Below are 8,531 nucleotides of genomic sequence, written 5' to 3'. Positions count from 1 at the left end.
AGTTATTTTAAGTTTAAAAGTGTTAACACATGCTAAATGTTTAGTGTATTGCCTAGCAGCAGCGGACAGTAAGTTTTCAATAACAATATAACAATAATAATTATATATTATAATAAATTATAAAGAGAGTGCCATATATATATAGAGTGTGTGTGTGTGTACATATATATACAAACACATACGTGACTGTTAGTTATCCTTTATTGGACAATTCAGAAATAGAAAAGTAAATAAAATCCAGGGCTCACTATTCACTTTCTCCCAGCCACCTGAGTTAGGAATTCTCCTTTCGTCCCACGCCTCACTAGGAATCTTGATTCTAGGGCTCATCATCTTGTATTGTATTTATTTATTGGCTCATATAGGCTTCATACTAATTAGACTATAATGTTTTAAGGGTAGACTCTTCATTTTATATATCTTTATAGTCCTAGAGTCCAGTATGAAGTCTGGTACAAAGGAGCAGGCAATAAAAATTTGTTAGATTAGTAAATGACTTGTAAACATAGGGTGGTAGACTTGGATGAAAGCATAGAGATTAGCAGTCAATTCAACTCGTTTTTTTTTTAAAGATGAAGAAACTGGGTACAGAGATGTTAAATAATTTACCCAATGTCATCCAGCTGGTTAGTGGAAGAACTTGGCATTGAATGCAGTTTTCTTGAAATGTGGTTCCCACTATATTACACACTTCCTCCATTGAATTGGACAACAAAGGATATTTCAACAAAATAATCAGTGAGATTTTGCTCACTCTGAAGGTTTCTTTGAAGCACCAAGTCTTCCCAGTAACAACCCTTAAAGTTCACAAATTTGCAGGAAGAGGAAGGGGCAGCTTACAGAAAACCACAGACAGGAATTGAGTGTGGGACTTATTTGAAGCTTAGCAGCCTCGTATATGCACCTGCAGTGGGGCATCAAAGAAACACTTATAAAACCACAATAAGACTCTCTCTTTTTTCCCTTTTTTGAGAGTGTTAGCTTCTGCCTGGGGTTATGAGGAATGAAATAGCTTCCAGGAGAGACTGCTTGGGCTAATGAAATTTTAGAACCCAAAACCAAAATTTGCCACAGAGGGAGGGGCTGAGACAGTTTTGTCAGTGCACAGCTGTGGCAGGAGGCTTCGAAGGAGAGAGACAAAATTAAGTAACAACCCTCTCCCTTTACCACCAGGCCCCACTGATTTCAGATATGCTGAATGAGAGTGCAATTTAAGAAACATCTGGCACAATGGGGAGAGATAAGGGAACCAGAACACCAGAGAAGTGAACCTAGGAACGCACCTGGTGGGTTCACATGCAATTAGGTCTTGATGTGTATGTCCATATACACATAGCCTCAAAGGCAGACCCGGACACACACTCTGAAGGTCTCTTAATCCCAAAGCCAGAATCCTAGAAGTGAAAGTGAGAAATCTATCCTTTGTCCTCCACACACACATATATATATATGTGTGCATGCATGCACAAGCACACACACACGTACACTGGCCAAGAATTCAAGGGAAAGAGAAAAAAGATAAGTAAATAAGCAGATTCTATTATGCTAAAGATATGAAAGACCTTATAACTGAGTGAATTATGCTCCAAATAAAAGTGAATAGTGTGTTTTTAAGAGTAAAGAGGACAAGAGAAGGGTAACATTTACATAGCACGAATGCACTGTGAATTTTGTTTTTTAAGAAGTTCAGGTAGAAAAACATATCCAAAATGTGAAGCTTGTTGGTTAATCCTGGAGTGAAGGGTGAGATGTATGGGATTTATCTCTTGAAGGGAAATAGACTTATGCCAGTGGTTTAGTCTCCACCAAGAGAGAGTTCTAATGTGGGTAGTCTCAGCTTTAAGCAATTTTCATATGTAAATACTTAGTTTTACAAAAAAATTTAACGTGGATTATCACCCTATCTTATCTACCATGATGGCTTGATATGTGGATTAAATCACATAGCATATGTAAACCCATCTTAGCATCTCTAAATACTGTATAGATGTAAGACCTAAAACTAAACTCAGAATACCTAATTTATAAATTCAGACTATAAGTTATCGCTGTTATCTCATCTCTTTATCCATATTCCACTCTTTCTCTTCTTACATCCAAATAATTCATCATAGAGTTAGAACTATAATTCAGAACAAAGGAATGTGATTTTCCTCAGCTTTGTGCTGGTCAAAACCATATATGAAGCATTGAGTCGGGTTCACAGAGTGTCATTTTAAAGTGCATTGCTACCGCTGACAATCGGAATGGTGGAAAATGTAACTGTTCAATCTGAATAAGAAAAGACAATCTTTCAGTATTTAAATGACTTGTATGAAAGAGAATTTCAGAGATAGAAGCCAGCGTTTAAGAAGGAGAATCACTGTGTGGTGTCTGACTGGAATAGTGTCTCTAACGGATGTTTCTCTCCCCAGTCCTGACTTCCAATTAGGTTTTAGCAATTTTTGAATTCTACGCTTGTTTGCAGTTAAGATGTGTGTCTATACAGAAAACTTTAATCCAGAAGCTTGTTATCAGACTGATTTAAATTCATGGTGAGTCAAAACGCTGGTCCTTGGAGAAGACCATTTTAGAGGAATGAAGTGCGACAAACAGCAGTTGGAGACATGTGCCATGTCAATGTACAACAATAAAGTAGAGCTTGGGTGGGTCAAGGAAGTCTATATCTGGAGCAGCGATGAATCTTAGTGATGAAGATGGCTCCCTCTGACGGCATCTGGGCTAGCTATTTCAGGCAGATTCAAAGAAGTAGGAGTAGCAGTAGCGAGGACAAATTAATAAAAAGAGTCTCATGACCTCAGATTCAGAACTTATACTCTTTATCTCTACAGCTTGTTTAAATCTAGCCTAATTCTCTGAGAATGGAGAATCCTTTTCGAGCTTCAAATTCTGCTGAGGTGTGCAACCAAACCTGCAGAAATAGATCCTGAATGTTTTTAGACTGCTAGATTCTTTCTTTTCTCAAAAGACCAATGGTTTGTCTGTGTTTTACTATGTCTAGGTCCTAATATGTCTATGGAGAACATTAACATATCAAAACAGACAGATCATGTTTCCTTTAAAACTAGAGGGCTCTGATCTAGAGTTTAGCACCACCTGCAGAGTTTTGAATGTAGGATTGCCAAATGCCAAAATCTGAGGCCCTCATGTCAAGAATTATTTTAGAAATTCTTGGCCCTGGCATGACTGCATGTGTGTGGGTAATGACTGTACTAATTCTTGGGTTCCTTTTTGATGCTCACTGTGTATACTTTTTTTTTTTTAAAGATTTTATTTTTTCCTTTTTCTTCCCAAAGCCCCCCAGTACATAGTTGTATATTCTTCGTTGTGGGTCCTTCTAGTTTTGGCATGTGGGACGCTGCCTCAGCGTGGTTTGATGAGCAGTGCCATGTCCGCACCCAGGATTCGAACCAACGAAACACTGGGCCGCGTGCAGCGGAGCGCGCGAACTTAACCACTCGGCCACGGGGCCAGCCCCTCACTGTGTATACTTTTATCTACAGCTATCTAAAAACTGCATTCATTGTTTTGTTCTATTTTGTTCTGTGCTTCAGTTGTTGGCTCTGCTGACTTCTATCTCTGAGTCTTGGTCTTCCTTAGATTTATAACATGAACTGTCCATTCGCACCCACTGTTTTCTCTCTGGTACAGATCGGCCAGGAGGGAACTTGTATTCATGAGAAGGGAAGAGACAGTGAGAAAGCTATGACTAAAGATCTCAAATCCGCACACTGAAACTTGTTCAGTCACCTGATGACCACAGGCAGGTTTAAGAGAGGTGATGTTGAAAGAAAATAGAGAGCAAATCTACGGTATATTACTGTTCAGTTTTAGTCCCAGACTTCATAAGCTGGGTTGGGCTGTGTCTAAGGGCCCAGTAGCGAGGACTCAATACAACCATCCTGGTCCCCCTTCCTGCATTTTGGTGATTTAATGCTCCAACAAAGAGAAGAAGCAACAAACAAAATCCAGCGGAAAGCTCATTAAGGCATCTAAGTGTTTCTTCTCAAAGTACCAGCAGTTGGTTTAGCCGTCACTGCCTGCCCTTTTTACCTTCGTCCTATTTCTAGTCTGGTTCGATACTGCAAGTGCCAGGAGTACTCACTACTTGGGGGCATCTCAGGCCAGTTTTATGTCAACCCCCAATATATTTATGAGAAACAGATTTCCAAAAAAATGACCACATGGCAGATTCGGCAGAGGGCACAACACCTAATAATGCGAAAGTTTTTGCCCTTTATGATGTCATAAGCTCAAGGGCCTGGTGGCACCTAGATATAAAAGTATTGTTGGCCTGGAACTATGCTAGCATTTCTCCTACCCAGAGCCTGGAATGGGGTCTTGAACTCCCGCTAGTGAGTGGAGTGTACTGGTGCTATTAACTAAGACCAGATTCGTATAACCACAGTACTTTAAATGCGTTATCTACCGAAGACTTTGTGCCACATTAATTATGTTCTGCTTTATTTTGCTAGCCATATATTGTGAACGTATTTGAGTTTGACCAGAGAGCAAGAGAAATTTCAGGTGAGGAGAGAGTGTCAAAAAAGAGTCAAGATATAAATTAATGTTTTTGCAATCTGTAAAAACAATTTCTTTTGGAAAAAGAAACAAATAACTAAACCTCAGAATGTGCAAGTTGGTGATTCATATATTCCATAGACTGAAAACGTTAAATTCTGAAAGCCTTTAGGCTGTGATTTTCTTGTCTCTTCCCTGTAACTTAAAATAGATGGAGGAAAAAGACAGCAGAGAGAAGGAGGGGGGATTAAATGAATCAAGAGTGGGACTGTCAAAGCTGCTATAAAGTCTGCAGGAAGGCAATAGCAGTAGGGAAAAGTAAAAAGGCTACAGTCATAAAGATGATGGCATTTGTGAAGCCGCGGAAAGAAATGTCAGGAGGGGTGCTTTCGAAATCTGAATAATAGAGGACTTAGACATTTCACATTCTAGATTATTTTATTGGTTCAACCAATCCACCTTGTACTAAATTTTGCATGTGAAAATAATTGGGTGCTTCAATAGAAAGGCCTTAAAGGCTTAAGTAATCCATTTATTCTATTACTCTATATCCATCAAGAAGTATTATTATTTTTTAGATTGGGCTAGGTGTGTTTCCTAAAATTAGTTTCAGAGTTTATCAAAATTTGATAATTCTCTAAGACAGTGGTTTCCTAGGCTAGCTGTGCTTTTGGATTGCTTAGGAAATTTTTTTTTTAAAAAAATATGAATTCCCAGGGGCTATCCAAAATCTAGAATCCAGAATTCAGAACATTGGAGGTGGGATATCTGGAAATCTGTGACACGAAGACCTGCCACATTTGGGAACCATAATTCTGAAGCAATGTAAGGACGTTAATCTATTAGTCAATAATTTTGCAATAGCCTAAAAAGACAAAAGTTGTAGATAATTACCACTTCATTATTTAAGAATAAAAAACTGAGCACACAAAAGAATAATTATTTTGTTTTTTATTGTTTGCCTGATAGTAAGGAATGAACCACCAGGAGACCAGCTTTGGTTAACATAGGTTTCCAACTAATATCCTTTTAAAAAGACAATTAGAAATTAGAAATGCATTAAAAGAGATTTTTAAAAAAAGGGACCTGTAAGCTAAAATGAAAAGAGAAGAATGGCATTTGGATTAGAAATCTCAAGAAATGTGTTCAATGTTATCTTTAAACTGGAAACTAGCTCATCTTCCTCTTTTGTAAAATAAGGGAAATGGATTAAAAACAAAAGCTCTGTTTCTTCAAATTCTAACATTCTATAATTCCATGATTCTAGAGACTATTGTATTTTAGAGACAACACACAGTGAAATAATAATTTGATGTCTGAGTATAATTTAAATATCTTTTTAATTGTTTTAACTTTGTTGGTAATTAACATCACCATCTTCAGTTATAAAAGGTGGCATTTCTTTACATTTCATCAAGCTTTGAACTAAAAACCAGTCAGAGAGGACAATGTGGTTTTTTTACTTAGAAGTCCTTTATAGATTCTGCCCTCAATTTTCTGAATTTCCATGTTTTTCCACATTTCATTCACATGTGTATTATTTACTGCTAGACTATAGTAATAAATACAATGAAGCATGTGTTTTTTGGGGGGGGTTTTGTTTTATTTTTTGGTAAGGAAGATTGCTCCTGACTTAACATCTGTGGCTAATCTTCCTCTTTTTGCCTGAAAAAGATTGTTGATGAGCTAACATCTGTGCCAATCCTCCTCCACTTTGTATGTGGGATACCACCACAGTGTGGCTTGATGAGTAGTGCTAGGTCAATGCCTGGGATCTGAATCTGTGAGCCCCTGGCTGCTGAAGCAGAGCACGCAAACTTAACCACTAAGCCACCAGGATGGCCCCTGAAGCATGTGTTTTAATGTGTTCATTTATTCATTCATGCTTTGATTCAACAATGTTGAATGAGGACCCAAGATGTGCCATGACTGTGCTGGGTACTAAGGATATGATGGGGAGTAAAATTAAGTGTGATCTCCACTTCCTCAGAGCTTCATGTGCTAGTGAGTAGAGACATTTGTCTCATGATTTCACTATCCATATTCAATTCCAATCGTGATAGGCATTCTGAAGGAGAAGAGGAATTTAAGTTGAGAACTAAGAGTCAAGTGTGTCTTCAGATGGGTAGAATGGAACTAGGCAAAGACAAAGAAGAAAATTTAAGATGGAGAAATCTGTATATATAAAAGTCCAGTAATTGAAGGTAATATGGAAAGTATAAAGGACAGAAAAAAAGGAAAAGGAGACTGAGGACTGGGGAAAAAGAAGGAGAGATTTTAGGACCAGGTCTGAGTGGTAGTTATAGGAGTGAGCATGTAGACCCTGAATGCTGTCTGTGGGAGTCAGTGCTGTTCACCCAATATTTCAGGGATTCCTTCTGGGCACATAGTAGGATGGTACCTGCCCTTTGGAGTTAAGTGAGGCCCTTGACTTCTTTCAATTTTAGACATTCTAACAGGTGTGTAGTGGTATGACACTGTGATTTTAATTTGTGTTTCCCTAATGAGTAATGGTAGTGAATATTTTTCATGCTTATATCTTCCTTGGTAAAATGTCCGTTCACATCTTTTGCAGAAAACTATTGGAATATGCAGAAGACTATTTGGAGATGCTACTTCTCATCTATTAAATTAGCAAAACCAGTATTCCTGGAGCCTCCTCCTCTTCCCCAACTCCCACAATTAAATGAACTGCTTTGACAAAGCCGTTATGAAACAGACACTCTCACACATTGCTGGAGGGAATGGAATATGATACAAATATTATTGTAGGGAATGTCACAATATAAAATAAAATTACATGTGTACTTTTCTTTATACTCAGCCACCCCAGTTTTAGGAATCTACACTCAAGATGCACTTCAACAAGCATGAGAGAACATATGCACACATTTATTCTCTGTTCAGCAGCAGGGGGTGTTCAAATGACTCAGTACTGCTGCACAATAGAGGGCCATGAGATCTTAAAACATAATGAGAATTATCTCCGTGCTGATTTGGAATGGTCTTCAGAGTACGTCATTGAAGGAACAAATCAATGCTCAGAAGAGTAGTCATACAATAACACCATTCACGTAAGCCAGTAGTTCTCAACTGGGGTGATTTTGCCCTCCAGGGGATATTGGGCAACGTCTAGAGACAATTTTGGTTGTCATAGTTGGGAAGGTGCTCTTGTTATCTAGTGGGTACAAGTCAGGCATGTTCAGAACAAATTAACACAACAAAGAATTAACGATACATCTAACAAACAGATCTTGGTTTCTTTGTTAAAGGAATCGGGTGTGGGGGGAAATGTCTGCTGCTAGATCTGAGACAGGAAAAATATAAGTTGAGTCTGGAATATATTCTTATGCTAGAAAGCAGAGGTGCATCCAGAATCTAGTAAGAGCATGTCAGGAGGAATAAGAAACCAGCTCGCAAAGATGTCCATTGGCCAATATGCGCAAATTTGAACATAAAGAGTTGCATGAAAAGAATGTCTATAATTGACTGTATAACACTAAATGTGTATTTCATTTATTTAATGACAAGTCAGAGATAAAGATGAGAGAGAGATTGTGAAGGAAAAAAGCAACATATTTTGTCACCATTAGCAGTGATTATTATACTAAATTCTTGCTCAGAGGGGGAAATAACGAAGAAAGCAATAAAAAGAAAAGAATTAAGCATTTATCTAGCCTATTTAAGAGAAATAGAATTCATCCTTCATTGATGTATTAGTCAGCTCAGGTTCCTATAACAAAATACTTTAGCCTATGGGGCTTCAACAAACAGAAATAATTTATTTTCTCACAGTTCTGGAGGCTGGAAGGTCAAGATTAGGGTGCCAGCATGGGTGATTTCTGGTGAGAGCTCTTCCACTGGGTTACAGACGGCTTCCTCCTTGCTGTGTGTTCACGTGATCTGCTGGCAAGGCAAGTGGTAAGGACACTAACCCCATCATAAGGGCCCCCTCCTCATGACTGCATCTAATCTTAATTGCCTCCCAGAGACCCATCTCCGAACATCAT

At 38.3% G+C, this 8,531-nt stretch overlaps 1 long non-coding RNA gene across 1 annotated transcript; it reads left to right on the top strand.

Annotated features, from left to right (window-relative positions):
* Positions 1 to 4,261: 4,261 nt before the first annotated feature.
* LOC138915328 (uncharacterized) lies at positions 4,262 to 7,340 on the top strand. Its single transcript, XR_011421135.1, has 3 exons — positions 4,262 to 4,355; positions 4,476 to 4,527; positions 7,097 to 7,340. It is a non-coding gene; the product is annotated as an uncharacterized lncRNA (long non-coding RNA).
* Positions 7,341 to 8,531: the final 1,191 nt, after the last annotated feature.

Source organism: Equus caballus, chromosome 8 (assembly GCF_041296265.1).
Source record: "Equus caballus isolate H_3958 breed thoroughbred chromosome 8, TB-T2T, whole genome shotgun sequence".
NCBI lineage: Eukaryota > Metazoa > Chordata > Mammalia > Perissodactyla > Equidae > Equus > Equus caballus.
Note: the sequence above shows the minus strand (reverse complement) of the source record. Positions and strands in the feature narration are given on the sequence as shown.